General features: G+C 52.9%; 1 long non-coding RNA gene across 1 annotated transcript; it reads right to left on the bottom strand.

The window, feature by feature from the left end:
• Nucleotides 1-1,903: 1,903 nt before the first annotated feature.
• LOC125410331 (uncharacterized) lies at nt 1,904-7,626 on the bottom strand. Its single transcript, XR_007235020.3, has 3 exons — nt 6,531-7,626; nt 5,271-5,490; nt 1,904-4,201 (listed from the first exon to the last, which is right to left on the bottom strand). It is a non-coding gene; the product is annotated as an uncharacterized LOC125410331 (long non-coding RNA).
• Between the last annotated feature and the right edge of the window lie 2,640 nt (nt 7,627-10,266).

The raw sequence follows: 10,266 nt of genomic DNA, 5'->3' as shown, positions 1-10,266 counted from the left end.
GCCTGTGGTAGGTTTCTTCTTACCACCCCACCTCCTGGTCAGTTCTGGACCCCAGGAAGTTGACCTTCGCGGTGGTTCCAGGACACTCCCTAACCCTCTGTCACCCAGGAAGGCTACCTGATGGGAGGCTAGGGTAGGAGGAGGGGTTTGGGTATCCCTGTTCTACAGCGCCAACATTCAGGGTCTCAATGTAGTAGCCCTGGCAGATGTGTCCTTTGAGATTGCAGCTCTGTGGCACCGCCACCCTGGTGACTCTGGATCTTCCTAGCTTTGGCAGCTCCATTTCTGCCCCATCAGACCTGGCTTCAGCTTCTTCCATAATGGCGATACCTGAGTACCTTACTTGCTCATGGAGTCTGCTCTGTCAGAACGTTGGGGAATACTGAAGGACGAGTTTTATCAGTTAAAGACCGCCTAGGCTGTAGTCAGATCCTGTCTCCAACCAACCACATTAACCATTCAGAGTCCTCTTGGCAGGAATTCAGGTTTCCCTGGGTGAGGCTTATGAATAGGGCATGAGGGGGCGAAGATGTTTAGAGCTGCTGACCCATTTTATATATGAGGAAACTGAGGCAAGAGATGTGCTTAGAGCTACCCGGCAGCCAGGCAAAGCCAGGGGTCTCATACAGAGGCTTAGCAGTCTGGAGTGGAGCCGCCTCCCCCATTTCCAATTCTGCTTCTTTCTCCTGCCCCCCTGGAGACTTTCCCAAGTTATCGATCTCTGAGGCCAACCTTGAGTCAATATGGTGCACTTTGCTAATTAATCTTTTCCAGATAATTGCAGTGAATTATTGGTTGGTGTGAACAGAGGAGAGAGAGGCAGCTGTGTCTCCCAACCTGCCCAGGGCAGCTTCAGGAGACAGACTCCACTCTTCACCCTAGCTTCCTGCCGATCTGTTGCTTACCTCTGCCTCATCCAGATGAGCCTGTCTGGAATCCTTAGCCCAGCACCCCTATCAGCTCAACTCCTGGGGTCCCCTCTGAATGTGGTGGGAACGGTTCCTGGGGTACCCTCCGAATGTGGTGGCAACAGATTCTGGGGTACCCCTCGGAGTGTGGGAGTCCCCTCAGAATGTGGCAGGAAGCGCCCCAATCAATTCAGCTCCTGGGATCCCCTCTGAATGTGGTGGGAACGGCTCCTGGGGTACCCTCGGAAAGTAGCGGGTACAGATCCTGGGGTACCCCCTGAATGTGGCAGGAAGCACTAATGTGAACTGTACGGGAATCAAATCCCAACTTTGACAATGTCCAGCTGTGAGTCTGTAGGCAGGCTGCTTGGCTTCTCTGCGCCGTGGGGGAAGATAATACAGAATTTGCAATCCCTGGGTCACAGATGGCCCCACAAACAAAGAAACAGGTATCTTAACTGCAGTGTTTCACACTACTCTGTCCAGCGAAAACATCGCCGAGGGCAGGCGGCACCAGGCTTTGCATGCACCTGGGTGCATGTGGAGTGTCCAGTAGATGCTTTGATGATCCCATTGTATGGAAAGGGAAATTGAGGTCCTGGCTCACAATCACACAGACCTCAGTAAGAGCCAGAGCCTGGACCCTCAGTCAGAGATGGAGATCCCGGCTCCACATTGTCACCAAGCCCCATGTGGTGTCACTTGGAGGTAGCCTTCAATAGCACCCATCTCAGAAGGAAGAGTGGGTACTGGGGTCACAGGACTAAGAGACACTCGAGGCTTCCTCTTATCCCTAAACTCTGTCTCACCGGGATGTGAACTCAGGGTCCTATAGTCACTCATTACAACTGGATGTGTCCAGATGAAGTTCCTGTCCAGGGTGGGGGTGTCCCAGATATCAGTTCATCCATAAGCAGGCCGGGCCCTGCTACCTGCTCTAATAAACCTCGAAGACGTTAATGAACTAAATAGCAAATTACTTTTTTATTCAAGAATGAAATTTCATCATATTCATAATTCATATTTTATTTCAGACATCTGCTGCTGATTACATTACATTTAACTAAAATTAGATGACGCTCAGAATGCAATTAAGGCTCTGCCAAATTCTTGGGCCCACCAATGCCGGCGGAGCACAGCGGGGGCCGCCAGGAACCTAATATGTAATTAGGAGCTATTTTCTAGCTGTTCTGGAGTCTGAAAATTAGCTGCCTTTATTAATCACACAGACAAATATAAAGTGGAACCGGCGTTCACTGAAATTTCTAAAAGGGATTTTTTGTTTAATTATACACCGCGGAGCGCCGGGACTCGTTTCGCATGTTGATTTGTTGTGCGTTGACATTTTGACAACTCGCTCTCAATTTGTCTGTCGTAGTTAGGCAACAACAAAGCCGACGGTAACACTTTAACTTTCAAAACCTTCAGTGTGCCAGGGAGAGGGAGAATGGCACTCCTCACTGCAGGCCTGGGGCTCAGGCTCCAGAAGCCACAGGGGTCAGAGGTGCAGGGAGGAGGGTGAGGAGGTAGCGGAAGCCTCAGAGGGTGGTGCTGGGCCAGGAGTCCAGAAGCTGGGCCAGGAGTTTCTCCTTTCTCATCCCAGGGCCTCGGTTTCCTCATCCGCACCACAGAGGGGTTCGGAGTCTGAGCTCTGTAAGGAATTTTCTAGATACTGAATTACGACTTTCTCCCCATGGAGGGTGACCTCTTGACCCCCTGAGAGGAATTTCTGATTCCTCCACTGTACAGATCATGAAACGTGACTCGGTAAGCAGCCACTGCTGAACTCACGCACTCGGCACCCGCGGCTGCCTGGGTGGCCCTGAACCAGACACAGCTCTGGGCCTTTGTTTCCTGACTGCACGGCTGCAGCAACTTGCAGTGACCTAGTCCTGCTGGGACAAGGGAGAGGACACTGTGGGGTCCCACTTCGAAGAAACACAACCCCTAAGGGGGTTCCTCAGTCCTGGAGCAAGCCCCAAGCCCATCTCATGTCCGTCCGAGGATTCCCCTGTGCCATCCTGTAACCCGACCCAGCGATTTCCATTGGCCCTCAGCATCGCGTGGCTACCACGGAGTGGCTACCACGGAGTGGCTACCACGGAGTGGCTACCACGGAGTGGCTACCACGGAGTGGCTACCACGGAGTGGCTACCACGGAGTGGCTACCACGGAGTGGCTACCACGGAGTGGCTACCACGGAGTGGCTACCACGGAGTGGCTACCACGGAGTGGCTACCACGGAGTGGCTACCACGGAGTGGCTACCACGGAGTGGCTACCACGGAGTGGCTACCACGGAGTGGCTACCACGGAGCCTGGTCCACGCTGCTCAGCACAGCAGCACGATTTTCTCCGTGTGCGGACACCTTCTTACCTTTGCTCTTCCCACGGACCCTACAGCACAGGCTTATGACCAGGAATTTCATGGCCTGAGTTCAAATCCAGTTGTTGCCTCTTCGCTGGTCACCTGACCAGTACACTGGTCCCCACCACTAAGATACTGCCCGTGATGGTACCAGCCTTCCCGGGTTCTGGCGGCCTGAACAGGATGACAATGCTTGGCCTAGATTTGGCCTCAGCCAATGGAAGTACCGGTTGCTCCCACTTGGTAGATGGATATGTTGAGGCACCACAGGAAAGAGATATGCCTTCAAGTGTCCAGCTCCAAGCTGAGAAATACCCCGGGTGGGTCTGATGCCATGGCCCATGTCTGCACGCCATCACCTTGTCTCCTACATATCAACTGGGAGGGCTGAGGGCTGGGAAATCTGTGGAGTCTGGAGGTCCACAGGGCACACCCCACCCCTGCCTGGTTCTCCTTTGCTCTTGGGTAAGGGGATGCCATGTGGGGTCCTCTTCCTCTGCTGACTCCAGGCCAGGAGCACTGAAACCATCGGTTCCCAAAAGCCAGCTCTGCCTCCTCCTCCCACCCAGCCTCGCCTGATGAAAATGCCAACTGAGAGAAAAAGATTTTGGGGGTGACAACGAAACTGTCAATAAAATCTGGGACGAGAGCTAAGGAGTGACAGTCAGTGACGGTTGAGATCTGCTGGGAAGGAAGGCGGCAGGCGTGTGCTGATAGCAGGATGCTTCATCCTGAGCGCAGCCCCAGGGAGAGCCATGACCAGGAGACCGGCCCTGCCCCAGTAGCACACGGACTCCAGCTGCTGCTCTGGGTAAAACAGTCTGAGGTCACAAAGAGAAGTACCTGAACTTGGGGTTTCTCCAGCAGTCGCTGTCCCCTGGCTCCTCTGAGTGCTGAAGGTTGCCAACAACCTGGAAACTTCCCTGCTGGGAGGGTGAGAAGGAACTGTGTCCCGCCAAAAGGACTGGAAGGGTCTGGCCCCCAGCGCCCTGTGGTGTGGTTTATTAGAAAACTCAAGTCTTTGTAGATGTATTCAGGTTAGCTAAGGTTTGGGGTGTGTTCTAACCCAGGGACTGGTGTCCTATGAAAAGACTCCCAAGATGCAGTGCGGGCAGCGGGCACTGTGCTGCACAGGGAAAACCCAGGGGCCATACCTGGCTACTGCTAGAAGCCAACAAGAAGGGAGCCACTGGCACCAGGAGGGACGAGGGCAGCCTCTAGACTGTGAAAAATTCTGCCAGGTGGCTTTTTTTTCTTTATTACACACAGGGTTTGTTTGCTAAACAGCCCCTGGCAGGAGAAGTGCTAAAAGCTAATATATTCATTCCCTCTCTGGACAGGGCAGACAATCGGAACCCTAAAGCTGAGAGGTCCCTTTAGCAGCTCTGACACCTCCGTGTGTTCCCCCTGGTATCCCTGCCAATGTTTGTGACTTCAATACCCATTGCCCTCCCCTCTTCCCATCCCTCTTTCCACCAGAGAACTTCCCTGCCCTCCTCCTCCATCACTCATGCAGGCTCCCCCAGGCCCCTGACTTTTGGTTGGTCCAGATCCTCCAGCACACACTGCAAGCTCCATGTGAACCACCGTGTGCTGGACTGTTTGCATGGGGGACCTCTGCTGTCTAGCATGCCCTCCTTCACCCAGGGGCTGGAGACTCAACTGGGAGAGTATCTGCCTGGCATGCATGAAGCTGTGGGTTCAATCCCTGGCAGCACATAAACCAGGCATGCTGGCAAACACCTGTTCCAGCATGTGGGAAGTAGAGACAAGACAGTCAGGAGTACGGTCATACTACACACTGAGCCTGAAGCTAGCCTGGGCTACTGAGACTCTGTCTTAAAAAACAAAACATCCAGATACCACATTCAGGATGCCCTCTCCCTGCCCCCTCCGCATCCCTGTAGCCACTACAGGCTGAGCAATTACCCCTCTCTCTTCAGGCACCCTTGGGAAGTCAGAGCCCACAGCTCTGTCGCACCGCTATTTGCTTACCTAGTTCTGAGTTCATGGGGTGTGGCCACGTCTCACTCAGCCCTCAGCTCCCAGTCCACGCCCTTCCGAGAGGCTGAGAGACAGTGACCTCTCCTGGATCCCAGAGCTGGGCTTGTGTTCCCTCACCAGCTGGTTGGCAGCTCTGTCCCTCTGAGCCTTGTCCTTCCCTCTGGTCAGCTTGTGGTCCTGGGCTGAACTGCAGAGAACCCGTGGTTCTCATCTGTCATCGTAACCATAGAGATTAACACAGCACTCCTCTTCCACAGAGCCACGCCCTGGCCCCTCCGTGGATGTCTCAGCCACGCACATCCCTGAAGCTACATTGGATTCTTGGTACTCTTTATATATGTGTTGTCCTCCCAATCGGATGCTAACTCCCTTACCAGCAGGGACCGTGCCTGTCTTAGTCAGGGCTTCTATTGCTCTGATGGGACACCATGACCAAAACAACCTGGGAGGAGTTTATTCGGTTTACACTTCCACATCACTGTTCACCATTGAAGGAAGTCAGGGCAGGATCCTGGAGGCAGGAGCCGATGCAGAGACCATGGAGGGTGCTGCTTACAGGCTTGTTCCCATGGCTTGCACAGCCTGCTTTCTTATAGAACCCAGGACCCAAGGATGGCCCCACTCACAATGGGCTGGGCCTCCCCCCATCAATCACTGATTAAGAAAATGCCTTACAGCCTGATCTTATGGAAGCATTTTCTCAGTGCGGTTCCTTCCTTTTGGATGACTCCCGCTCGTGTTGATAGAAAACCAGGCAGCACAATTGACCCCTTGTCAGCTTGACACAAACACATCACTGTTAAGCCGTAGCTTTTCCTTTCTTGTTCTTCCCCAAGATCACACATTAATATCAATTTTAAAAGTCCTACACTCTCTAAAAATTCAAACATTTAACAATTCAGTCTCTTTAAAACAGCCAGTCTGGGGGGTAATGAGGGGGAAGGTGGAGGGGGTGGGAGGAGGGGAGAGAGTGGGAACTGGGATTGGTATGTATAATGAGAAAAGATAGGTTTTTAAAATAAATTAATTAATTTAAAAATAAATAAGATAAAATAGCCAGTCTCTTTTAAAATCGAAAGTCCTTTTTTAAAAAGTCTACCAACTTTGGGCATCTTTAACCTAAAAAATAAATATTTAATTAAGTATTTTCTCACTTTAAGAGGAAAGAACCGCTCACAATCTGAGCAAAGCCAAAACAAACTCCAACTACGCAAATAATTCAATGTTCAGTAGTATCTAGGAGTCACTCACCATCTCATGGGCTCCTCCAAAGGACTCGGTCACTTCTCGGGCTCTGCCCTCTGCAGCACACACAGCTTGTCTTCCAGGCTCAGGCTGGCTCTGCTCCACTGCTGCTGTTCTTGGTGGCCATCCCATGGTACTGGTGTCTCCAAAATGCTGGGGTCTCTGCTGCAGCTGGGCTGCACTTTCACCAACAGCCTCTCCTGGGCTCTCTTCAGGGACTCCAGCCCTGCCACACAGTGCCAGCCTCAGCTGCTCTCCATGACCCCTTCAGGCCTTCAAAGCCAGCACCACCGGGTGACTCTTGCACTACCAAGTTCAAGGCCAGCATGAGGTACAACCTCGGCTGCCTCTGGACCCCAGCTTCTGTGTGCTGATCCTGAGGACGCACTTCCCAGGAGACTTCACCTCAGTGATGCTGGTCTCTTCTTGATCACCAATAATCTCTTATCTCTGGCTGACCCGCATCCATTGTTTCAGTAAAGCAAAGGTTTTACTTTAGTGATTCTAGTCTCTTGTTAATCACAGCTGATTCATCAGTCCCAGCCAATCAGACAGCACAGAATCTCAACTCAAAAGAGTGATCTTTAAACTTCTCTCTGAAACTTCATAAGGTCTTAGTCAGGGTTTCCATTGCTGTGAAGAGACACTATGACCATGGCAACTCTTATAAAGGAAAACATTTAATTGTTGTGGTTCACATACGGTTTCAGAGGTTCAGTCCATTATCAACTAGGACTGATACGTATTATCATCTATGTGTCTAGGTGAGACATAGAGGCAGGCAGCAGACATGGTGCTGGAAAAGGAACAGAGTCTTACATCTTGCAGGCAACAGGACATGATCTGAGTGTTACACTGAGGGAAGCTTGAGCAAAAGAGACCTCAAAGCCCACTGCCACAGTGACAGACTAACTCCAACAAGGCCACACCTCCTAACAGCGTCACTCCCCTTGGGGGCCATTTTCTTCCAAACAGCGCAGGTTTCCATCAGCTGTACTCTTCTCAGCAGTCTCCTCCTCCTCCTCCCAGGCCCCACGGAGCAGCCCTGAGCTCTCAGCACTCACTGGCTTTTCCATCCCCGTGTCCTCCCACAGTCCTCCCCATCCCCATGTCCTTCCACAGTCCTCCCCATCCCCGTGTCCTTCCACAGTCCTCCCCATCCCCGTGTTCTTCCACAGTCCTCCCCATCCCTGTGTCCTTCCACAGTCCTCCCCATCCCCGTGTCCTTCCACAGTCCTCCCCATCCCCATGTCCTTCCACAGTCCTCCCCATCCCGTGTCCTTCCACAGTCCTCCCCATCCCTGTGTTCTTCCACAGTTCTCCCCATCCCCGTGTCCTCCCACAGTCCTCCCCATCCCCGTGTCCTTCCTTCCACAGTCCTCCCCCAAACACCTTCAGTACCATCACCGCAGTACCCCACTAAACTGGCACCCATCTTAGTCAGGGTCACTGTTGCTGTGATGAACACCGCAATCAAAACAACTTGAGGAGGAAAGGGTTAATTCAGCTTACCCTTCCATCACTGTCCATCATCAATGGCAGTCAGGACAGGAACTCAGCAGGGCAGGGACCTGGAGGCAGGAGCTGAAGCAGAGGCCATGGAGGGGAGCTGCTCAGCCAGATTTCTTATGGAACCCAGGACCACCAGTTCAGGGATGGCCCCACCCATCCTCATCAATCACTAATTAAGAAAATGCCCTCTAGCTGGATCTTAAGGAGGCACTGTCTCAATCAGGGTTCCCTCCTCTCAGGTAATCTAGCTTGTGTCAAGGTGACATAAAATTAGCCAGCACAGCGTCACTTTCAGGGGGTCTTGAGCTCAGTACCTTCAGTTGGACTGATATGAAGCCCTGACTGCCCACCCAGGATCTAATCCAGTGGTTCTCAACCTTCCCGATGCTGCGGCCCTTCTCATGTTCAGCTCCTCCCCGAACCGTAAATCATTTGCATTGCTGTTTTAGAATTGTGATTTTGCTCCTGTTATGAATCATGCTGCAAAGATCTGTTTTCCAATGGTTGTAGGTTATTCCCGCAAAAGGCTCATTTGATCCCAAAGGGGTTGCGACCCACAGGTTGAGAACCACTGACTAATCCAACCCAGGGATTGGAGCTGACGTAGAAACCACAGGTGGAGGCTGCCTCCACCCAGCTGTGCCCAGCAGGCTGGGTCACCTCCCCACTTAGAGACTCAGTTTCCCTCTGCAGCCTGAGGGGCAGTTCCTACTTCTCCAGGTGTCATCTGATACACAGCGAGCGTCAGATGGGTCAGCGGGTGTCTGACCTCGGAGACCTGGGCCTGACACCAACTGCAGCCCTGCCTGGCTGGATGCCACTGCTATGCCCAGCACCACTATGAACCCGTGTGTGACAGACCTCAGCCTTGAGAGCTGCTGTGGGGTGGAAGGAGGCCAGAAGTTCACAGTTGGGAAAAGTAAATTCAGCTGGGAAGTGGAGGCTGGGTTGTGTTGTGTTGTTTTAGAGAGACTCTCCAACCCAAGAAGACCTGGCGCCTTCGATCCCTCTGCCTCAACCTCCTCAGTGCTAAGATTCCAAGTGTGTGCCAGCAAAACCCAACACGTGGCTGACTTTTATTACACTGGGTTAAAAACAAGTTACATTATTCACTGTCTATGTATATACAGGCATATGAAGGACACATGTCTATGGATACTATATGTGTAGTGCTGCACATCCCACCGTGAATGCGTGAAGGTCAGAGGACAACTTTCAGGAGCTGGTTCTCTCTCCATCATGCGGGTCCGGGAACTGAACTCAGACTGCCCGCCTTTCCTGCAAGCTTTTACCCACTGTATCATCTTGCCGACCCAACCCTGGGTTTTTATAACTGTCCAGGCTTGTGTTTTCCCAGGGGTGTCCTCTGTTGTGCTATGGCCGATGCAGTGAAGACAGCGGTGGAACGAACAGCCAGCCTTACCCTACCCCATGAGGGCCTTTCTTGGCCTGGGGCCCATGCAGCTCCTTCAGTCACAGGGGCACCAGCTGTGGATGCTGGGAGAGAGGAGCCACGAAGAACTTCCCTTCTCTTTGGGCAGACAGAGGGTATGAGACAAACACCACCCTTCAGACCAAGACCTGAGCCCACTCACGCCAACACCCAGAAGGCCCTTTGGAGGGTTGAGGGGCAGGCTCAGGACCATGGGTTCCACAGCCAGCAGGGTGGCCACCATGAACAAGGAGAAGCCACTTCCTTAAATCCTCCCTCCCTTTATTCCTTCCCTCATCTCTGCACTCATCCCAGAACCTCAGGCAGTTCTCACGTGCCACACACCTGTGGCTTTGGGTAAGACAGAAAGGAACAAGGTGGCTACCCAGCTGCCCTTGGGTGCTAACGACAGCACTGCTGCACCCCCAACCCAGAATGGCAGGACTTGGAGAGCAAGGGAGCCAGGGGAAGGGCAACTTCAGAAGGTAGGGAGGACTGGTGGGAAGGCTCTGTGAGAGGGGCCAAGAGGCTGAGACCTGGAGCTAGTCGGGTGATGAGGACCAAGGGGTCAGGGGAGGCTGGTAATGAAGGCCAGGGGACAGCAGACACAGGTAAGAAGGGCAGGGGCCAGGGGGCCAGGGGACCAGGGGAGGCTGGTTTAACCCTGTTCCATCTGCCTCTGCAACCTGTGTGATTCACGCAGCACACTGTCATCCCCTGCACTGGGATGGACACTTCCTACAGGTGGACCAGGGGAAGAGGTGGCTAGGCCCACCATTACATCACCAAGGGTCCTTC

Source organism: Myodes glareolus, chromosome 2 (genome assembly GCF_982192425.1).
Source record: "Myodes glareolus chromosome 2, mMyoGla1.1, whole genome shotgun sequence".
Lineage (NCBI taxonomy): Eukaryota > Metazoa > Chordata > Mammalia > Rodentia > Cricetidae > Myodes > Myodes glareolus.
This window is presented reverse-complemented; position numbering and strand designations above follow the sequence as displayed.